General features: G+C 39.2%; 1 protein-coding gene across 4 annotated transcripts in view; it reads left to right on the forward strand.

Annotated features, from left to right (window-relative positions):
- Window positions 1–20,687, forward strand: part of ST7 (suppression of tumorigenicity 7) — a 132,616-nt gene that overhangs the window by 37,810 nt on the left and 74,119 nt on the right. Inside the window, exon 1 of one of the 4 annotated variants that reach the window (XM_026867764.1) lies at window positions 18,310–18,313. The exons of the other annotated variants lie outside the window; for them this stretch is intronic. The gene's annotated coding sequence lies outside the window, so the exon portion shown is untranslated. Of the gene's footprint in view, window positions 1–18,309; window positions 18,314–20,687 lie in introns of those variants that run through there. 4 annotated transcript variants of the gene reach the window in all.

A 20,687-nucleotide genomic window follows, 5' to 3' on the forward strand; every position in this document is an offset into this window, starting at 1 on the left:
TACTTTATCTTGATAGGACCTTTTTGTACTGTTCAGTATAGTAAGTGAGCAGAGCATAAGAATTTAACCAATAGCTATAAGGAAAAGAAATAGAATAGAAGGGACAATTTCTATATGTAGCTAACTATAGGATAAAGAATGACAGTCTCATTTGGTGCAAATTCACAGTACATTCTTGTATATTTGAGATTTAGAGTTGAAAACTTGCTTTAATCTTATTCTTTTCATATCATGTCATTTAACTTTCCCAGCCAATGAGCCCTGAAATATAATTACAGTCACCGCAGGAAGTACGAAATGAAAGAGCATTCAAATATGGGGATTAGTAGAACTGTGGTTAGCTAATGACTGCAATACACTTAGTAAGCAAGACATGCAAATTTGAGTGGAGCAACATCTTGAATCTCTCTCATAGGAGTGGGGAAAACCCCAGTTCATCATTCTTTGGGACTCAGCCTGCTCATGAGTACTCACAGAAGTCCAGGCCATTTGTAGGCTGATGTTCTGGTCCAGTGGTGTGTGGGAGCAGGCTGCTGTGGTTGCACTTTAGAACACTAAACTGAAGAGTCTTGAAGGTATAGATCTGGCTGGGGTTCTGAACAGCAAAGCACCTTTTCAGGTTCTAAGCCAGCTCTGTGAAACCAGCAGTAAAGTAGACACTAATTAACTCCATTAAATACAAAATCCATGTAATTCAAACACACATATATTGTATAATACACCTTGCATACATGAAATTTGCATACAAAATTAGTGCATTTATCCTTGCTTCAGTGTATTTCTCTTTAATACCAGAAACAGATTTGCTGTCAGAAAAGAGGGAAAATATAGGTATGTTCACTGTCGACACATATAAAATGCACAGAGGGAGTCCTACATTAAACAGAATTATAGATACAACTTTTCAAAGAAACCCAACTAATGCCAATCATACAAACATGCTTTGATGCCTTTAAAATGATAGATCATTATTTTTCCAGAGGGCAAAAGCATATACGGAACACAAATTTTAATTATGCCTGAGAAGACTGAAAGTTTTTAACATTTCAAATACATATGGATGTGGCATTTTATTTGAGTTCTTTTATGATTTTGGATACAGACCTCATTAGAGTCAGCTGCTGTTTATGGCATCTGACATAGAGCAGTACGTTTATGAAGACAGGAATTTAATATAGAGCTTGAGGGGCAAACTGAGTCAGAAGGGGTTTGTCACTTAATAAATGGAACTAAGTTTTTCCTGTGAAGGGCATGTCTATATTGTGCAGTGAAGAGAGCTTCAAGTGAGCTAGTGGAGTAATACCAAAGCAATATTGTTCTTCAGCACTGTACTCCAGCTAATTAGTCTGTCAAGCTGTTTAATAGGGTTTCACTGCTGTCTTGGATGAAAATGAGCATCTTCACATGGCATTATCCTACAGAACCACATGGGGTTTCTGAAGCACTAAGCAGTGATTCAGGGTGCTCTGTAACACACCTTGCTTGTAGCGTTTAGATTTTCTCTCCATCTTGTACAGTGTCAAGTTTGTTCAGGTCCATGTTAAATTTATGAAGGATGTTGTTGTTGTTGTTAGAGAGGTTGTGTGATGATAGCTGGGTTTTGGCTTTTCCTTTTCTACCAGTACGTGTTCTACCATGAACAAACTCCCCTGTTGTTCTTCTAGACCAGCTCTCAGTGGTATTTAAATTTTTTTAGTTTTTAAATCCCATTTTATTGGACACTTTATCTAAGACCTTACAAAGGATCCTAATGAAGATGTTCTCCATTCCTCAAATTAGAAGTTTTTTACGTGCCTTAATTAAAACCTCTAAAATTATAAGGTATTTTCAGAACTCTTAATCTATGTTTGTTTCTTATCTTCTGAGAAACATTTGATCATAAAAATGTGCTGATAATTTACTTATTTAACTAGTTGGTTTTATCTAATTTGCATAAATTCAGATTGCCACACAATTATAAATGGAACAAACTTTTGAAAATACTGGACAAACCTGCATTTTATTCTTCCTTTCACAGCAAAAAAAAATCTGCTTATATCAGAACACTGAGTGAGGAATCATACCCTTCAAATTCTAACAATTGGTTTTAATCTAACATCTCATATTTTTGGTTGCTGTTATTGCTTATACTTATAGTTCACTCAAAATCAGGATATAGACAGAGCCATTATTTTTAACTAAAGAGGTATAACCTTCAGATATATTCAGTTAGGGCTAAGAAAGTCTCCAGATTATTTCATCTGTATCTTTTAGAGCCCCTCTACAAAACATGTGGAAAATCAGGCCATTCTTAATAGGAGGACATTTCCATAAAGGAGATAGGCTTTCCCAAACACAGAAGCCTGGAGAACCATCCCTGTGTTTCTCAAGCACCTTTTCTGAAGAAGGTGTGACAGCATTTACTCTAGTCACCCAGGCTGTTCTTCAGGAACATATAAGAAGACATGAATAAGTCCTGAAGGTGAAAAACAGTCTGGGGAAATAAAACATGTCTCCAGTCTGTTTGTACTGCTATCATCCCACACAGAGATTGGCAGGAAGGTCTTGCAGTGAGGGGAAGTTTGGAGGAAAATACTGGGAGATAAACCTATCAGATATGGTTACAGTCTTCAGGTTGCAGGTCTTGGTAAAATAAATTGGTTTTTCCAAACTTTCCTGCAAAGGCATCTTGATATATTGCTTTCCAGCATCTGCTACATAAAACAATTGCTAAATACATAAATAAACACATCTCAAGATTTCTGTGCAATAAATAAAGGCATTTCCCTCCTGCATGCCCATTAAAGATCACCAGTTTCCTAGCTTCTTTGCTCAGTTAAAAGATTTCTAAGGATTTTTAAAGCCAGATTGTAAACTTCTGCAGAAGACAACTGTTTGAGCATCTTTCAAGGACTCTTTCTGACCAGTTCTAATTATGGTGAAGAGGGGCATTTCCATGGGAGCTTCATCACAGTGCTGCAAGCTTCTGGACTGCACTGTGATCCCTGAGACATCTCCACAGGATGCTGGATTTGTATTATACAGCTATCCAAACTGCACCAGAGAAGCAGAAAATTCCTGCCTATTCAGCAGAACAGGGAAGGCTTGAATCAATCTTAACATACACCTTTGCTTCATATTCTGTATTGCTCTTAGAGGAAAGAGAATGAAGACTTTAGGTAGTATCAAGTATGAGGCTTCAGGATATGTAGCAAAGGATGGAGCTTTTTGTTAGTTATTGTGAACCACTTGTAGATTCTTACTAACACGCAACCACAGTGATCAATATCTGGTGCTTTTCTAATATGTTACAGGGAAGGTACATGAATGACTGTAGAGGATACCTGAGCTTATTTCTAATTAACTACCCTTAGTCAGCAGCAAATGTCAGAGTTTAAAAGGATGAAGGTTTCATCCCTCAAGGATAAAAAGGGGAACTAAGCAGCCCTCCTTTCACTAAAGCTGTACTGTAGACAGACAGTATCAAGGGAAACTTGTCCCCACTAGGTTGGACAATGTCAAGAAGGTGGATGATGAAAATGGAGGGCAAAGTGAAAATGGCCATCAAAGCTAAAAATGAAAAAACAAACCAACCTCAAAACACACCCGAACAAACAAAGCAGCAAACTACAGCTGTCCTATTTTGTCTTTGTCATTCCCTCCACTGAGGCATGCAAACACAGATCACACATCAATTGTATAATAAAAATCTATATAAAAATTGCATAGCAATTATATAGGGGAAAAAAGAGTACCCAGAAGGGAGCAGAAGAACGGTCTTCCAATGGTGCCATGAGAGGACTTTCTTTAAATAAGGAGCTCTTGTATCTCCGTAAGGTTCTTAGGAAAAGTCCCTACACTGACTGGGCAGTTCCCAGCATGCAGCATGACAGATGTCCAGAAAAGGCAGCAGTACAGAGAACATTTGTCAATCAATCAAATTATTATTCTTTAACTCTTTAACAACTATTTCATTAGTTAAAGATTCTTGTGAAGTAAAGTGTATTAACACCAAATGAAACGAACTGAGCAGGTGTACAAAATAAGCAAATCAGCTCCGAAACAGACGGGTTTTGTCAGTCAGGTCTACCTTTCTGGGTGCTCTAAGATCATTACTGCTTGGAAATAGGGCCCAGATGATGCTTTCTTCTGTCTGATGTATATACTGTTTATCATAACCAATGTACAAGGGAAAAGGTATCATTGAAGAACTGTTCATTCTGCTGCAACCACTTAATTATCCCCCTGCATAGCTTACTGCTATAATGATGACAGCCTTTTGGAGGCAAAATTAGCAAAATGGCCTTATCTGAATGAGATTTTCATGGAGTTGTTAACCTTACCAGGGAAATGGCAGAGGCATCAGATTGTAGGGTGAAATCCTGGTCTTGCTAACATCAGTACCAAAACTTCTCCTGGCTTCAAGGTGATTCCCTTCTGAGATCATCCACTGACCGACTGCTTACTAGTGCTTCTCTGTATCTGAATTTTCCCTTCTGAAATGTGAATTTGATGCACACTTAGTTTAGCATTGCAGTTTGAGATCTTTGATGGAAAGGACACTGAAATGCTAAATAAATTTGTTAGAAGAGATAATTTCCTCAGACCAATTCTTACAGTGGGAAAAAAAATAATTACAGGCATGCAAGCCCTTCTGAAGCAGAAGTCATGTTACTTGCTCTGTCTTCTTTTTCCTTTGAGTTACAAAGGCTTTCTTTTGGACATCCAGTTCTGGTATTGTCCATGTTGTGGTGGCAGAGCTTTCATGGTTGTGATGGCCTGAAGACAGAAATGAGGTTGAGGTCTGGAAGAACTAGTAAGGATGGTAGAAAATAGATTGAGACCTCAACTTAATTGGAAAAAAGTGTTTGGAGGAGATTGCAGTCACTTCACTAGTTCTTCACAGAATGTTATTCAGTCCATTCAGATTCTGAGATATGTTTAGATTTTTCCTGGATTTGTTCTTTTTAGTTGGGCAAAATAACATACCAAATACGGAAGTATAATGACAAATTGCAAAGGATTATAAAAGTGCATAGTATGAGAAAAATTAGTAATTAGGCAAACATTGGGAGATTTTGGTTGGCAAGAGCTGGTGAATTCTGTTAATTTCTTTCTATACCTGCTTTTCGTCTTGTCTCATGATAGACAAGCACAGATCCATGTGCTGCAGAAGCAGGCAACGTACCCTCCATGCTGTTTTTTCACCCATATTTCATGTACTGTGAAGTGACCAAAAAACCACCACCACCAGTACAACTGGAGTGGTCTGGTTATTCCCTGGAATCCCATGTTTCCTTGCAAGGGACATGTTGCTGTACATGTGACTTCATTAATAAAGTTCCTTTTATTAGATATCCAGAAGTTATTTTTCTGTTAGTTGTATATTAAAAAATACCATTGTCATGCTGCACTCTAGCAGCTGCAATTAATCCCACTTCAGAAAGTGGCTTCAGACCAGACTGAAAATCTAAAAATAGAACATCATGATGAGTGCAAAGAGAGCAGAACCAGAGTTTTGGGGTGCACGTCTCAGTCCCTTTACCTCTGATCATGTCAGTTTGAAAATTGGCATCATATTAGGCTTTTTTTGCAGGACTAGGAAGAGTCTTAATTTCTATTTGGTAGGTGCTTTAAGCATTGAGACAAAGGATGCAAGTGCAAAATGGTGTTTATTAACATTTTATAAAATCCCCAGCAAAATTACCACTATCCTCATTTGTTACAGACTTTCACAGTGTTGCAACTTACAAATTGAAAACAGTATCTGTGTCAAAATAGATAATAGGAGTCTAGTTTGTTGGAAGATTTTTTTCATTTACTGTTGTAGGCCAAAATAGAGACATTATTTTGCTGAAAACATTCATCCAGAAGAGGTTAGAGACAAAGAGATTGGGAAAAAAATAGTATCAGTAAGATAGGTTAGCTTCTTCGTTTAATATCAGGAGTTGTCATCACAATCTTTTTCTGTCCATCGGGAGAAAAAAAAAAAAAGTGTTAAGAAATTATTTTAGGCTGATGATGTCCCTTTACCTTGAAACAAGACAGTAAATTATCCCATTTTTTTGTAGTTCAGAAAAGAGAGGGGGAAATACTGCCCAAGGTCATGAGCCTAAAAATCATTGAGCAACTGCGGTCAATATCTTGCATGTATTACTGGGTGTAGAGCTGTTTTGGAGGTTTCAGTACTGGAGCAAACAGTTCTGGCGCAGTTCTTGAGCTGAATCAAACAACCGAAATCTAATTAAACCCTCAGCTTCAATAATAGTATGGGTAAATGCATGGTGCTACTCACAGAGGCTTAGCTGCTGAGCTGCTGAACTACTGGTACTGTTAAATGGAGATGGAAAGCTAAATCCCTGGGCTGGAAATCCGTCCCTGGAGTCCATTTTAAGCACAGGTTAGTTGGGCAACTGCCTGGAGAGTCTGTGTCTCAGCATCACAGGAAAGTGAGAAGTGGAAGAAGGGGTAAGAGAGCTTGAGGAAGAAGAAAAAAATACAAGAAGTGATTTCTAGGTTTTTAAATATATATTTTAACAGGTCCTCTATTGGCATTAGAAGGTGGATTATAATGAATCCTACTGGTTTACTCTTTGAATCATGAGTCAGAAATTAAGTTACATAAGGTGCAGCATGTGTGATTGATGACATGACCTCTCTTGTGCTGTTGTGTTTGCCCTGAGCAGTGAATACTGATGCCTGCAGCTGTGCCTCCGGCCCTGGCAGCCCCACCCCCCCAGTAGGCACTGTGCCTGGGGCAAGACACTGCACGATGTATGATAAGGGAGCAGAGCTAGACCTTGAGCCCTTTGGCACTGAACTGCTTTTAACCTCTTTCTCAAGTTCTTTCTAATGGAAGAAGTTGTGCCATGGCTCTCCAATTTCCTGGTAGTGCACCAGGGGAGCTGCGTCTGTCGGGATGGGGTAAGAAATGGCAGTACCTGTAGGAATTTAACACACATCTGGAAAATCTAGGAAGAGTGAGCAAAAATAAGGCATGTGCCTTTTAAAACATATGAACAGAATCAAAGCTAAACAAAAGTAAACTATTATTTCTGAGTCAACAGGAATTGGGGGCCAGGGCATTATAACCCTTCATCATGACGCCAGGCACCCCTGCACTGCTCCTCCTGATGGCTGTGCCTCCTGGGTGGCATCATTCCCATTCAAGGACCTTGCCCAGGGAGGGCCTGCATTGCCTGTGCTTGGAAGATAGTGTGTGGCAACTTCTTCAATTACTGATTTCAGCTTCTCAGGGCTTCCTCTCAAAGCAGGGTTCAGTCATACAGAGGCTGCCCTGAAGTGAAAGAGGCAGCCACTGCCATCTCCCCAGGTTATTCTCACGGATGAGCAGCCCTCCACAAGCCTGTGTGCCCTTACCCTACCGGGCAGTACAGAAATCAGTTGTGGACTTTATTCTTGCAATAGAACTGGGGCAGTGATGCAATTTCCTTTTATTTAATAGGATTATTTTCTTCCAAGGTTAAAAGAACTATTTCATTCTTCCTTAAAATAAAAATAAGTGGCTGTATTTCCTGGTCATCCCCACTTGTTCTTCAAATCTCTTTGTTCATCAATCACTTTTTTTGGAATTTCTTCCCTGCATTTTCAGCTGAACTACAGGGAAATCTGATTATAGGAAAAGCTTTACAAAATTATTTACTGAGAAAAAATAAATTGTTCTGTGTCAGTGGGGACTTTGACTAGAGTTTTTGCCCATAAATATTCGTCCCATGGTTGTTTACCATACAATTAGATCGTATAAGGAAAAATGGCAACTTATGCTGAACTCTTCAGAAATGGGTGCTGTTATCGAATCCTGGCAGAAGAGACATAAACCGAAGTTTTGCACTCTGGTTCCTTCTCCTTTCTGAGGCCATTCCCATTGCATGCAGATGGGCTAGGAGAGGAGGCTGTATCTACACTGCTTTTTTCAAATTACATTGCAAATGGAAGCTAAATTGAGCCAGATGACAGCCAGAATGAATAATTTACATGCTGAAGAGGAAGAAACTGCCATGGAGACAAGCAAGTGGATGCACATCACAGAAATGAAGGCAAGAAGAGGCTTTAAAACTGCTGCAGCGTGAAAGAAAGTAAAAATGGTCTTCTGAGCTGGAAGCTGGTGTGCTAGGGAACTGAATTTACAAACTGCAGGTATGCCCTGGAGAGATGGAGCCACAAATAATTCAGTCATTCGACCACTTCAGCTGATCTGGTGTATGGAGAGCACTTTGGTTTCCAGTGATGCTGGCTTCAAGCAAAAAGTCTTAATGAGCCCATGTGCTATCAGAGCCCCTGTGCTTTCCCTGTCAGCACTGTGGAGTGCTCCTGGTGAGAAACATTTCAAAGAAAGGGCGTATAACTGTGTTGAAAAAAATTCTGTCTGCTCAGAGCAAAACAGAGAAAGCAGTAGTGGTCTACACAGAAAGAAAATGATACAGTTAATGACTGTCAGTAGAGAATCCCAGTCTTGTTTTATTTTATTTCTTGATTTTGTTTTCTTTTTTCTGTTTATTCAATTCTGTTGGTAAGGATTTGGCAGAAATTGCTTGGTTCCATATTAAATAAGTGTGAAACTACGGGATAAAAATTCACTTTCCCCTTTGCAGCCCAGCTGAAGGCAAGCTGTGCTGCTTGGTATCAGTGTGCTCTGCATGCCAGGGAAGTTCTCCATCCCCTGAGAACATCCTGGTCCACTTCACTGAAGAGGCCTCTCCTTAACCACTCCTTTGGGGCTTGTTTTCAAACACCCAGGCAGCATGCTGGAACTCAGAAGGGTGTGCTTTATTTAATTACGCATCTGAATTTGTGCTACGTGTTTACTTGTAATTTTGCCTCAGTGGCGCTCATCTAGCATTGCTGCTTCTGTAATACTCGTCTACATTTCCCAGAACTTCAGTATGGGAAAAATGTTTGCAGCATTTTGTAGCAATTCAGTTCTCCTGACATGTATCGATGCAGTCGGCATTTTCTCGCAGCTGAACAGCATTGACAGCAGTGGAACTGGCAGACGGGGCAAAGAGAGCTTTGTTTTTCTAAACAATGTCCTCTTGCCATCCCTTTTTGATTTGCCTCATAGGAGCAATCAAGCATAGGGTTAAAAATGTTTTCCTTGTTTTTGAAAAGCAGGTAGAGCAACATCCTTAAAAAGGCAGCAAAAACAAGGCAGCAAGCTGTCTGCCTAGCTTGGGTTTGAGACTAACTAAATCTCTGAAGGATTTACCTGTTTGGCAGTATTAAATTAACTTGGGAAAATCAACAATATTAAATTAACTTGAGAAAACTCCTACAGGAAAAAATAAAACAGCTTTAGGGAAAAGATAATGACTCTGTCGCATTTAGTTAATTATCCAAATTATGAGTGTACTTCATGAGCAACAAACCTGGAGTAGTTTCCTCAGGAGTCTTACTTCTCAGCAAAAGGAAACCACCGTTTTGAAGCAGTCTAAAGATCTTATTATACCATTTCTAATTCAAGAGGTGCATTTTTCCCACAAAGCCATGTTCGTAACTCCCAAGAAGAATGGATATATTGATTTAATCTAAAAATGAAATGTCTTCAGGTCAAAGGACTTGTTAATGGGGAAAAAAATTCTGAGATTTGAAAAACAGTTAAATATTTTTTGTAGTGTTATGCTTCATTGAAAAAAATGTGAGTGCTTTTGAGAAAAGGTAAATTTAATATTTCTTTATTTATGCAATCATGCAGAAATAAACAAATCTTGTCCCCCTGCATGTCAGCCAAATAATTTTTTTAATACAGCTTCAAAATGGTAACATCTGTTGATACCATTTCAAGCTTGCAGACTTATTGGCATCTCCTGCCTTTGGCTTCTGCAGCCAGTATCAACTCTGGCCTGGCGAGCTGTTGCACATATTTGGGCATCACACTATTTCCTTAAGGCAGCAATGCCTTAACAAGTTCAGATCATTTCCCTTAGTTCCCCTGACTGATGATGTTTTGTATTTTTGACTTCAGGATCTTTCTGCTCAGTGGCAGCTCTTCACCGTATGAAATACTAATTGCATAATATGAATAAGAACTCTGCAAGGGACCTATTCCTTAATAGTGCTAATGTTGCTGGAGCCCCAAGAAACCTCCTTTGGGGTGCTGTTTTCCTTTTATAGAAGTAACAATGAAAATAGGGAGATGGTAGCCAGACACAGTGAGATCCAAACCCAACACAATAGGTTATATACAGCCTTCACTTTTTCTGCTGTAGGAAATTTTGAAGGCTGCAAAACTATGTTAGTTTTTTTGTTATAGTCACCTATACATAGCCTCTCATGCTCTACTTCATCTTCCAACCCCTTTATATAATGAGAGAAGGCAAGTCTGCGTCATGGACTACCGTATCTTATACTACCATGCTGCCCTGGGACAGGCTGGACCAAGATCAGGTCTGCTGGAAAGCACTAAATGAAATACCTTTCTTTGGATATAATCAGCTATTTTCTGTAATGCCTTTTTGGTTGGGAGGATGATAGTACCAGAAACAGCCCTTGGACAAGGCGAGAACAATTCACTTTGCTGGTGTCTTAGGAAGGTGCTACATGTAAGTGGAGAAACCAACAGGGGAACTATAAATAAGTGCAAAGATCTCTGCTGCTTTTGCACACAAAATGTTTCTTAGGTCTCTTCACAAAGCACGGGCAGGGAACCCAAGCCCCAAAACACTGCATTGAAAGACTCGCAGGCAAGCCAGCCACGAAGCCAAACTTGTTTGCAAATTCTGTGTTGCTCGGGTATTAGATATCCCTAAGTGCATCTCTCTAATGGGCACTTTAGCCAGAAAGTCAGCTGCCCTTCTCACAGTGGCATTTCGTGCTTTGAATAATGAACATTAAGGGGTTTGTTGATCATTTAAAAGCCACAATTCCAAGCACTTAAAACACACTTAGCAGGTTCCGAATCTCTGTTTCGAGCCAAGTGACATTTTGGAAAGCATTAAGTTGTCTCCCACAATAATTTTGTTTCCCTCTTTGAGTTCTCTCTACCAGAGTGTGCTGTGAATCTATCGCTGTATTGATGTTGGTATTGTGCCATTCTCAAAGTTTTCTTCTGGATTTTTCTGCTGAAGCATTTGCTCATTCAGATGTATGTGTTCAGAGGGGAATTTGCCTCATGGGCCACACACTTGGAGACCACTTTTCTATTGCTCTTCCTCACGTGTGAGAAGGGAAGTTATTTTCTAACCACATGACTAGGGAAACCAGGGAGTGTATGTGAGGTTTCCCATCTGTTGATTTTTTTTTCTGGCATTTCCCCCCCTGAAAAATTCCAGAAACGTTTGCTACTGCAGTAGGAGAAAACATGGTAAATTCTATCTTCAGAGACATTTTTTTCCAGGGTGATCTGAGTATGTCAATTTAAAGGACAGCAGAAAAAATCCCAGTGCATGATCATAATTAACCATCAGTATTTGAGGATTAATGTAGCCGTGGTTACTAGTCCTAGACATACTAATGTGAACAGAAGAGGAACAAGCAAATGCAAGAAAACCACAGCACAGATTTTGACGTGCTGTTTTTGCAGGACGACCTTCTCTGGTCACCAGGTGCAGTGGTGAAGCAGCATTCAGTCATGTTTGGAATTGAGTACAGGCAACGGTCACTGGGCTTGCTCAGTGCTCAGGTCTTACCAACCCTTGGAGAATGGAACACTGAGCTCCTGAGGTTTGTCTCACCTCAGTGACTCACTGCCTGCTTGACCAAACTTTCAAAACCGTTTCTAATTGCAGACATTCAATTTGAGCCATCTTGGTCTGATTTTTAAGGAACTTGGGAGTTCCTGTACCTCAAGTCAGAGTCAAAGGGGGGAACTTGCAAAGAGGATCTTCAGCCATTACCTGCCTATGTTTTGAGACCCCAATGTGCATGATGCAGTGGAAGGGTAGCGTTGCTGACCACCTGTGCCCTTCCCTTTAGCTCAGCAAAAAACAGTACAAAAACCAAGACATAGCCTGCCAATCACAAAGAGAAATACTTTTTTTTTTCCTTTTTTTAAGGTGCTTTCTGCATCATGGTATCTGCATCATAGCTATAGTTTGATACATGTAGAATATTTCTCTAGAATTATTTACTAAAATGTGGGGGTGCACTCTTCAGCTGCTTGATGTCCACCTAGAGAAGTCAGACAGGTAAATGGGTATTTACTTTCACAGATTGAAGGCTGGACCTAAATGTAGAGTTTCCAAACACAGCTAGATGTTTTACCTAGACTTTGAATTTTCAAGCTAGATCCAATACATTATCTGACTGGGTCAACAACAAGGTTGAGAGACAGGTTATTTTAAGTCCTGTGCTGGTGTTATTTCTCATGCAAACATCTTGTTTATCAGGTATGCCTTGTTTGGCTAATTTAATCCTACATTTTTCACTTCTGTCTCCTCATTATTTGGCTTTAGAGGAAAAGAGATTTGATGGTAGCTGGTGGAGAGTGCTGGGGTAGTGTATTTGTGCGGTATTTCTGAGCAGCCTGACTGCTGCAGCAGGTCAAGTGACAGTTCTTCACAGTGCTATCCATGCTCTTGCAGCCCCGCCGAGTTCTGCCTGCAAGTCCTGCCCCACTCCTTCCATGGTCCCTCCTACCTTCATGTGGAGACCCGCCTCTGAAAAGGTTCAGTAATTTTAAACAGAAAAAAATGAAGGAAGATGCTATTGGACAGAATGCTATTTTACAGTGAAAAATAGTGGATGTCTTGCACTGCTGTTTCTCCTGGGATTTCATCAAAGGCCAAATAAAATAACATCATTATTGTTAATGTTAATGAGGTAGTCTAAGTGGCATTTTATTTGTCTTCTCATGAAACAAAGCAAGCTTTACAACTATGGATAGTCCAGTTTTGTCTAGCGGACACACAAGACCTTCGGAGAAGATTGCACTGTAGAGAGACTCACTGCTCACTGTAGGGACAGGAGGACCACACTGGCCACAAGATGATTATGTTTTAAAACTTCATGCTATACATCCCTAAGGCCATGTGGGAGGGTGCTCCCTCAGTGTCCACCATGCCATTTGCTGTGCATTTGGTTGGAAATTTTTTCTCTGGACCCTACTCTACTGAAAATCTTTATTATGCAAAATTCTCCCCTGAAGTTTGTCTCCTCAACAGTCAGGTCCTGAATGCAGATTGCAGTTCTGTCTACAGAGTTACAGCAGAGTCTTTTCCATTTTAATAAGTTTTGGGTGTCCCAAGAGACTGCTAGACAATGGAAATTATACATCACTTGTTAAACCTTCTGCTATGCTTTCTTTGAAATACCCCAAAATGGAGGCAAAGAGGTAAAAGTTTTGTACTTGTCTTCTTTTCAATTTGGTACAATTAGTGTGTGAGTCACTCAGCTTTAAGAATGCTTTGAAGGAGAAAGTTGATTATATAGGAATAATGAATCACACTCAATGGCAAATTCATTTTTCCCTTCTTTTTGTGCAACATTGCCCAGACCATCAATTACTGGAAAAAAAATATCACTGCCTTATATAGAAATTTATCACAGGTAGAAATTTCTCACAGGAGAAGAATGGCATGAACACCCTCTTGGTTTTTAAGTAGGAAGCATGGATGAGTTTTCAGTGACAGGTTAATAATATTAGCTATTGTAGATCTCTGGAGAGTTTTCATGAGGTTGTTTGCTCTAATTATGAAAATGTGAAAATGTTTTCCAGTCGCCGCTATTCCAAGAAGCAGCTTGCACTTTCTTTTATGCAAAGACATCAGCATCTTAGAGGCTCTCAAAATAGATGTGCTATATAGATTGAGGCTATCAAGGTTAAAACAAAAATGTCTGGAACAGAATATTTCTCCAGAATTTAAAAAAAATGTATTTGAAAAATAGTAAAGATTTTAGTCAAGATGCAAATTTCAGCCATATTTTCTCAATTTTATTCATTGCTGAGATTATTTTTTTGGATGCACAAAACACGATGATCCTCATCTTTGTATGCCTGTGAATGCAACACACAAGCAAGGATGGAAGATGGAGCAGTGCTCCTATCTTTAGGTTTAGTGCTCCTATCACATCCTGCCTGGGACAAAAGGGAGAACAAAAGGAGGCTGCAGGGCAGCAGAGGGTGCTTTGTTCATGTGTTTCTTTTTGTCTTAGCATGGGAATAGCTCCTCTGAGAAAGGTTTCTGGATAATGGGAACCCATGGGATATTTTCTTTTGTGGAATGCCAATAGTTGGTGGTGAAAACTCTTTTTCGTTATTTGTGTCTCTAGAGTAGATTAGCCTTTGTTATCTGTGGCATTGGAATTAATCACTGTGGCAAACTTTTAGTTTAGGGTATTCTTTAGACAACTAATGAACCAAAATCAAAGATTTAATGGAGCTGTTACCTCCCTGAGTGTTGCATGAAAGAAGAGGGCCAAACTTACCCGGTTCCATTGAGAGAACTGTGCTGATCTGGTGCTTGGAACAAAAGCCATTAATTGTCTTAAATTATTCCAGATAATGAGGTTTAGTAATTGGCTTTTGTTTTAATACAGCTTTGAAAGGCTAAACCACATAAATCTGTGTAATGCCTCAGAATAAGTGACAGTTAAGGTAACAGGTAGGCTTGACTTCACAAACAGTGCCTGTCCAAACTGGATAAAGCCATATCAGTTCAGTTACATGAATGAATAGTTAAGAATAATTTTAAAATACTGATTTGTGTGAACAGTTTGGGGCGCAGACTGAAAAAGGTAATTTTGTTGCAGTGTTTAGGTACATCTTTGCAATGAAATACATTACAGCTGATTTTCAATGGAGCCCAATTGCTGCGTGCCTTAAATTTAAGATTTAAAAAAAGTCTTAAAATCATCTACCTAATAAACTGTGCAACAGCTGTCCTCTGAAGAGCTCAGTATACTCCTGCTTTCTCTTACAATTGTGTATCTAAAAGAAGGTAGAAAATGTCTGTACACAGTGATACTCTGCAGTCACATGAGAGACCGCCAAGGAATTCATCCTTATTTGACTATAGCATCACATCAAGATTTCCCCTGATTTTGTGTATGTGCCGATACTCACACATGCTGATGTGTTATGGTTAGAAAGGGAAACCACAAGCTAACTGTGAAGGTGCCTTCTCCAATATCTGAACTGGTTCTGCCTACAAAGACACCTTGCACCATTGCACAGCAGAGGAAACCCCCCATCACAAATCTTAGAGAGTGCTTCCTCAAATCTTAATCACAAATTAAGACAAGGACTCATATATTTCTTGAAACTTTAAAATCTGCAGGGGAGATGTGTATAAAGACAGCATTTCAAATCGGTTTGCAAGCAACCTGAATTTAGAAGAATTGAGGCTGGAAGTGTTGCAAGAGAATTTAACTAAGAGCCAAATGACATCCACATCTCTAAAAATCCGAATATTTATATCTCTACTCAGTATAGCATTGCTTATCCTTTGTACCTCATTCTTACTTGGCCTAGTTCCTCCCTTCCACGTGTATATTAATACCAGAAGTCTGCTTTTTGCATTAGGACACTTTGATGATCATAAAGAAATGCAGACTAGTTCAATTCCTGACAGCTAAGGGCCGTAAGGTCCCAGGAAATGGTTTCATCCTCATTTTCTTTTTCTTTAAATGGAAATGCTATGGGGGTTTTTGGTTTTATTTTTGGTTTTTAAATGTGATCTTTTTGATGCCAATATGTTAGCAAATCTTGGTGTCCATGCAGCATACTCTGCAATTAACAGGAGCTGTGTAATTAACTCATGTCAGCACTGCATTGTGAAAGCAAGAGGAAATGTCCCTGTCCTTGGCAGGGGCAAATACATGGCAGCAAATTTGCATTATAATAGCTGCTTTAATGGGGAAAGTTGATCTTTTTTTCTCCATACTTTCATTCTCCCCAAATCCACAAGGTAGGAAGTTCATGATCTCATACAAATGGAATAGTAAAATACTGTGTTTGAGTCTAGATATCCTAAGTTGGTTTTAGTATTTAAATTCACAAAGCAAATGTTTTTCTTGGGGTGGGCATAGCACATCCTGTGCCTGTGTGTTCCTGGGGGAAAGTGTAGTAGCTGACCTTAGTAGGACATTCTGGGAAGATGTGATTGGAAATGGGAATCTTGACTAGCATGTTGTGTTAAGTGCCTCAGTTTGTGAGACAAGGCTTTGGGGTGTATTTGATACCAAGGAATCACTTGTTGATGGTATCTTTTCCTAAATGACCAAAACTGTTAGCGTTGGCAGTCTTATTTCTCCCAGTGAAGATACTTCTGAATTGCAAAACATCTTTTGCTAAAGTGAAAATAACTTCATTTACATTCATGTTACATGTGTAATTTCTTGTGTGTCTTTCTTGCTTTTGTTGTTTTTGTCTCCATGTTAATCTTTCTACACATGTTAATTTTTATCTCTATTCCATTTTTTATTTTTAACTCTTCTCTGTATTATACTTGTCTGTCTCTGATCTGGTTTTCTTTTCTTTCCCCTTTCCCAAGTTACAGTAGTGTCTAAGTAGTTTTTGTCTTCCAGATCTGGTTTCCTGGATTCACCTGTATGTCCTTCTGCCCTCTGTTCTGTGATGGCTCTTGTCTCTTATCAATTATGTTTCCCTGTATATTATTCTCATTGGGGATGAGCAATCTTAATGTCTAACAGGCTGAATGGTTAATGCACTCTGAAGGACATGGTATATTTATGTAAGTCCCAAAAGCTCCAGAACCAGCACAGATTAATTCCTGCTAGGACTGCTAGAAATTTGAACAATCTGATAATTTTTGGACATTACAACATGAATATAGAGCTGATGTTGAAAAGCAGGCCAGCACTGATCATTATGTCACTTTGGTTTTCAGATATTTAATGAATTAAAATGTTGAGGAGAATGATTAAATTGAATTTGTTAGCAATCCTCAGGTATGGTTGTTTGGGAAAAGATGGACTGAATTCACTAAGATTTGTTTCAGTTTTCTGTGCTGGATATAATTTGCTCAGTGGGCCAATGGATCACAAAGAGGAGAGAATGGTATCTTCATCATCTGCAACCTTCAAAATTCTTTGTTTTTCAGTTATAAGTAAATGAATTTGAATGTTTTTGCCCTGGAATTGGTACTGTATTATTGCCTTCTGCTCTTTCTTCACTTTGGGCTTCACTTTGTGGATTAAAGCTTCTCCCATGATACCTGACTTCTCTCCATAATAGACCATCCCTACTCACTCTCCCTTTTTATTGTGGTAAAAGTATTCTGTTCAAAGGGAAAACCTACTTTTGAGATGTGGAAATACGGAAGAGAAAGTGTGGTGGTCTTCAGTCCAGAAAGTTTTATTTCACTAATTAGAAATATCTGTAAGGGCAGAACTTTGATTATGCACAACTATGTAGTTAATCAGAGTTCATTATTTATCTGAAGTAATAGGTAGCACATCACCATTTTTTCTCACCTGGGCTCTGATCCAGCATTCACTGAAAGTAACAGACTTCACCAGCCATGAGCTTAGGCTCCAGATGTCTGAATGTGACTCTCACTCAGCCTTACACCTTTAGGACAAGAGTGGGTGGTTAAACAAAATGAGCGGGCATCTGGATCTCCTTGTGCACAGCACAGAGACACTGTTAGTTTCTGCCTGGAATGGCCACGTGTTTGCTTCTGAGTGACAAATGTCTTCAAGTTTTGAAAACAGATCTAGACAAAAGGCCTTACAGAAGGAAGTTGGGTAGCATTTGCAGCAACTAAAAATGAAACTCACTCTGCAGCATTCTTAAACTTTTGAATGCTTACTTCTTCTTTGGTAATTTCTTCAAGAAGTCTGAAGAAGTTAAAAAAACCTCAGTAGCTTCCCAAGGAAAACCCTAGTAAATAGTAAAAGTTGTTGTTTGGGGTTTTTTTTTGGTTTTGGTTTTTGTTTTTGTTTTTTCCCTGAGACAAATATGCTGGGCTAGCTTTAAATCTGGTAGGGCTTGTTATATTGAGCTGGAGGCCATCATAGTATATAATGCATAATTCAGCCTGACCCCAGCATGTTTTCCCAAAAGTGTATTGTTAACATTCTTACAAGGGATGGGTTGAGGGTTCAGAAAGTTTATGTATAAGTAGTTTAATTAATGTCAAGAGTATGCAGCACTTTGTACTCAGAGAGGGGAATATTATGCATTTGTTAAAAGTAGTTTATTGAACTTTATTTTGACCTCTTTGCTGACACTTTGGTAGAGTTCTTCACTGCTGCAGCTACTTTGACTTAAGGGGTTGCATTAATCAATGCTGAAATGTCCTGTGAAATAAGCTAGTCACTGCCCCATCCTCTGTACAATGCTTGAACACAAGCTTGAATGAATGGTTCCAGTGAAAAGAAGTTGAATTGCTGTGTCAGAGGTCTTTAACGACAGGTTTCTTAGCTTGTCACCTGTCTAAAGGATTTGGGCTCTTGGCACTGGTGTTACAAGAATTTGCGCTGGTCTGCATACTGAGCAAATATTATGGAGAGTGAAGACAGAAAGAGCAGCAAAATTTCTTAGGGATACAGATATTTTACTCATGATAACTTAAGGACCAGTAATGCACTAGAAGGGCTCTGTAACTATAAGCTTTTTTATGTTTTCTGGCTATTTGTTCTCATAAAAGTTACAACTGTACCCAGAAATCTTGTCTCACTTAGGAGCACAGAGGTACTGGCACAAAAAGAGCTATGCCTTTATGTGTATTTCAATATGTTTGGGTTGTTTATGTTTGATCTTCAATTCTGGGTCTGCAATGCATCTTTTTTATACTAAGCTATTGATATATATTTTATTTTATCTGTATTTTAAGATAACATTCTGTTCAGGGAATTTTTTTCCTCTTACAAGTGCCACAAATGATGTGGTCCTGTCTTGGCTTGGTCTGTTTTGTGTGTATGATTCATGTAACGTTGCCATTAAATTTTTATTTGCACTTTACAGTGCAAGCTGCATAGCCGCACATTCAGAAGCAGGTGATGGAGCTGTCAATTTAGTAGATCCACACGTGGGAATAGTGGGTAGTTTGCAATACTCTCTCCCCTAATGATCGTCTAATGTAATTAACTGATACAGCAGCAGGATGATACTTTGAGCAGTTTAACCCCAGTATTTCCCTCCTACTGTGGTTCCTCACATGCTTGAAATCTGAATGCCTTAAGTCCTTGAATAAATTTGTAAAGCAACAGTGTTTTATCAGCTTGAGTGATACATTTTACATAATTCGAGGATTTTGTTGCTTGAAAAATATCTGTGTTTTCCTCTCTTGTTTATTCCCATGTTCAGAATGAATCACAAGTACTGTCAATGAATAACACACGTAATAGGAATGAAACACAATCAGCTTTCAAGAACATTTTAATTGCCTCTTTTGATTAGCCTCAACAGGGAATATTAGGTATGACTTGTGTGCTTTTTTAGCTTTTCTGCCATTATTGAATAGGATGTAAATTCATTTCTGTGAGCATGCACAGTTAACAATGAAATAACAGTCCTTCCCTAAATATTATACAATAGGGTGGATCAATTTACCAGTGTAACTTAGGCACCTTTGGAAATGTAAATAGTGCCTTATTCTGGATGACTCAAGCATGACTAAAATGAAAGTAATAAAGAGAAGGGAAGAAAGAGCAGGGTGGGTATTTGTAAGGCCATGAGCAGACATGTTTGGCTTGTTTAGACAGCATTTATAGCTCATGCTGGTTTTCCTTAAAAAAAAACCCAGACTGTACTGTATTCCGTCATCTCTACTAACACACCTAAAATAAATCATTCATTGTCAAAAGCCTGTGGAAATAATTGGGATTTGATAGTAATTTTAAATGAGTTGGCACTGTAGGAACATCAGGCAAGTTTCTTTCTCTTAGATACTCATTAGTTGCCCTTTAAAGTTCTATAAAGTTACAGACAAGAGATGTTACTCCAAGCTGAATAACTGCACCATCTTCCCTATGTGGACAGATATAAATTAGGCAATCACTGACATGTTATGAATTCAGAAGAAAGGACATACAACTTTTGCTGGTGATTCTACTTGGCTTCTTTATTCTGCAGTCATCTTCTGCTGATATCTTCAACTCTCATTTCTCTGGTCCTCAATCCTGCTACTTCATCAAATGGAGATATAGGAGAAAAATACTGCTATCCAAATTTAGGCAAATGGACATTTGGCATTATTTAATGGCTCTAGTTTAGTGCAACACACTGAAGGAAATCTGAGTCCTCTACAGGATGGAGGCACTGGATGTGAGAGTGATTTCTTCAATGTCAGAATGCTCACTGTAAAGAAATGTTCTCTTTTGAATAATGATATGTATCAGTGTTGTGGTTTGAGCTCAGAGGGCAACTGAGCACCATGCAGCCACTCACTCCCCCCTTTCCACCCCAGTGCTGAGGAGGGAAGCAGAAGACCCAGGAATTTGAGATAAGGACAAGAAGGGATAACCTCCTCCTTTAAGGCATAGGCAAAAACCAGACTCATTAGGGGAAGAAAAAAAGAACATGCATTTAATACACACTAACAACAATAGACAGAGGAGGACCACATCTTGAAAACACCTTCCTCCATCCTTTCCTTCTTCTTGGGCTCATCTTTGCTTCTGATTTCTCTACCTCCTCCCCCCACAGCAGCACAGGGGAGCAGGGAATGGGGGATGTGGTCAGTCCTACCACTTCTTCCATCTCGGGATGTGGGGACTTCTGGCATTCTTCCCCTGTTCCAGCACAGTTTCCCTCTCACAGGAGACAGTCCTCCACAAATTCTGAC

This window comes from Athene cunicularia (genome assembly GCF_003259725.1).
Source record: "Athene cunicularia isolate RWA chromosome 1 unlocalized genomic scaffold, athCun1 chr1_part2, whole genome shotgun sequence".
Taxonomy (NCBI): domain Eukaryota; kingdom Metazoa; phylum Chordata; class Aves; order Strigiformes; family Strigidae; genus Athene; species Athene cunicularia.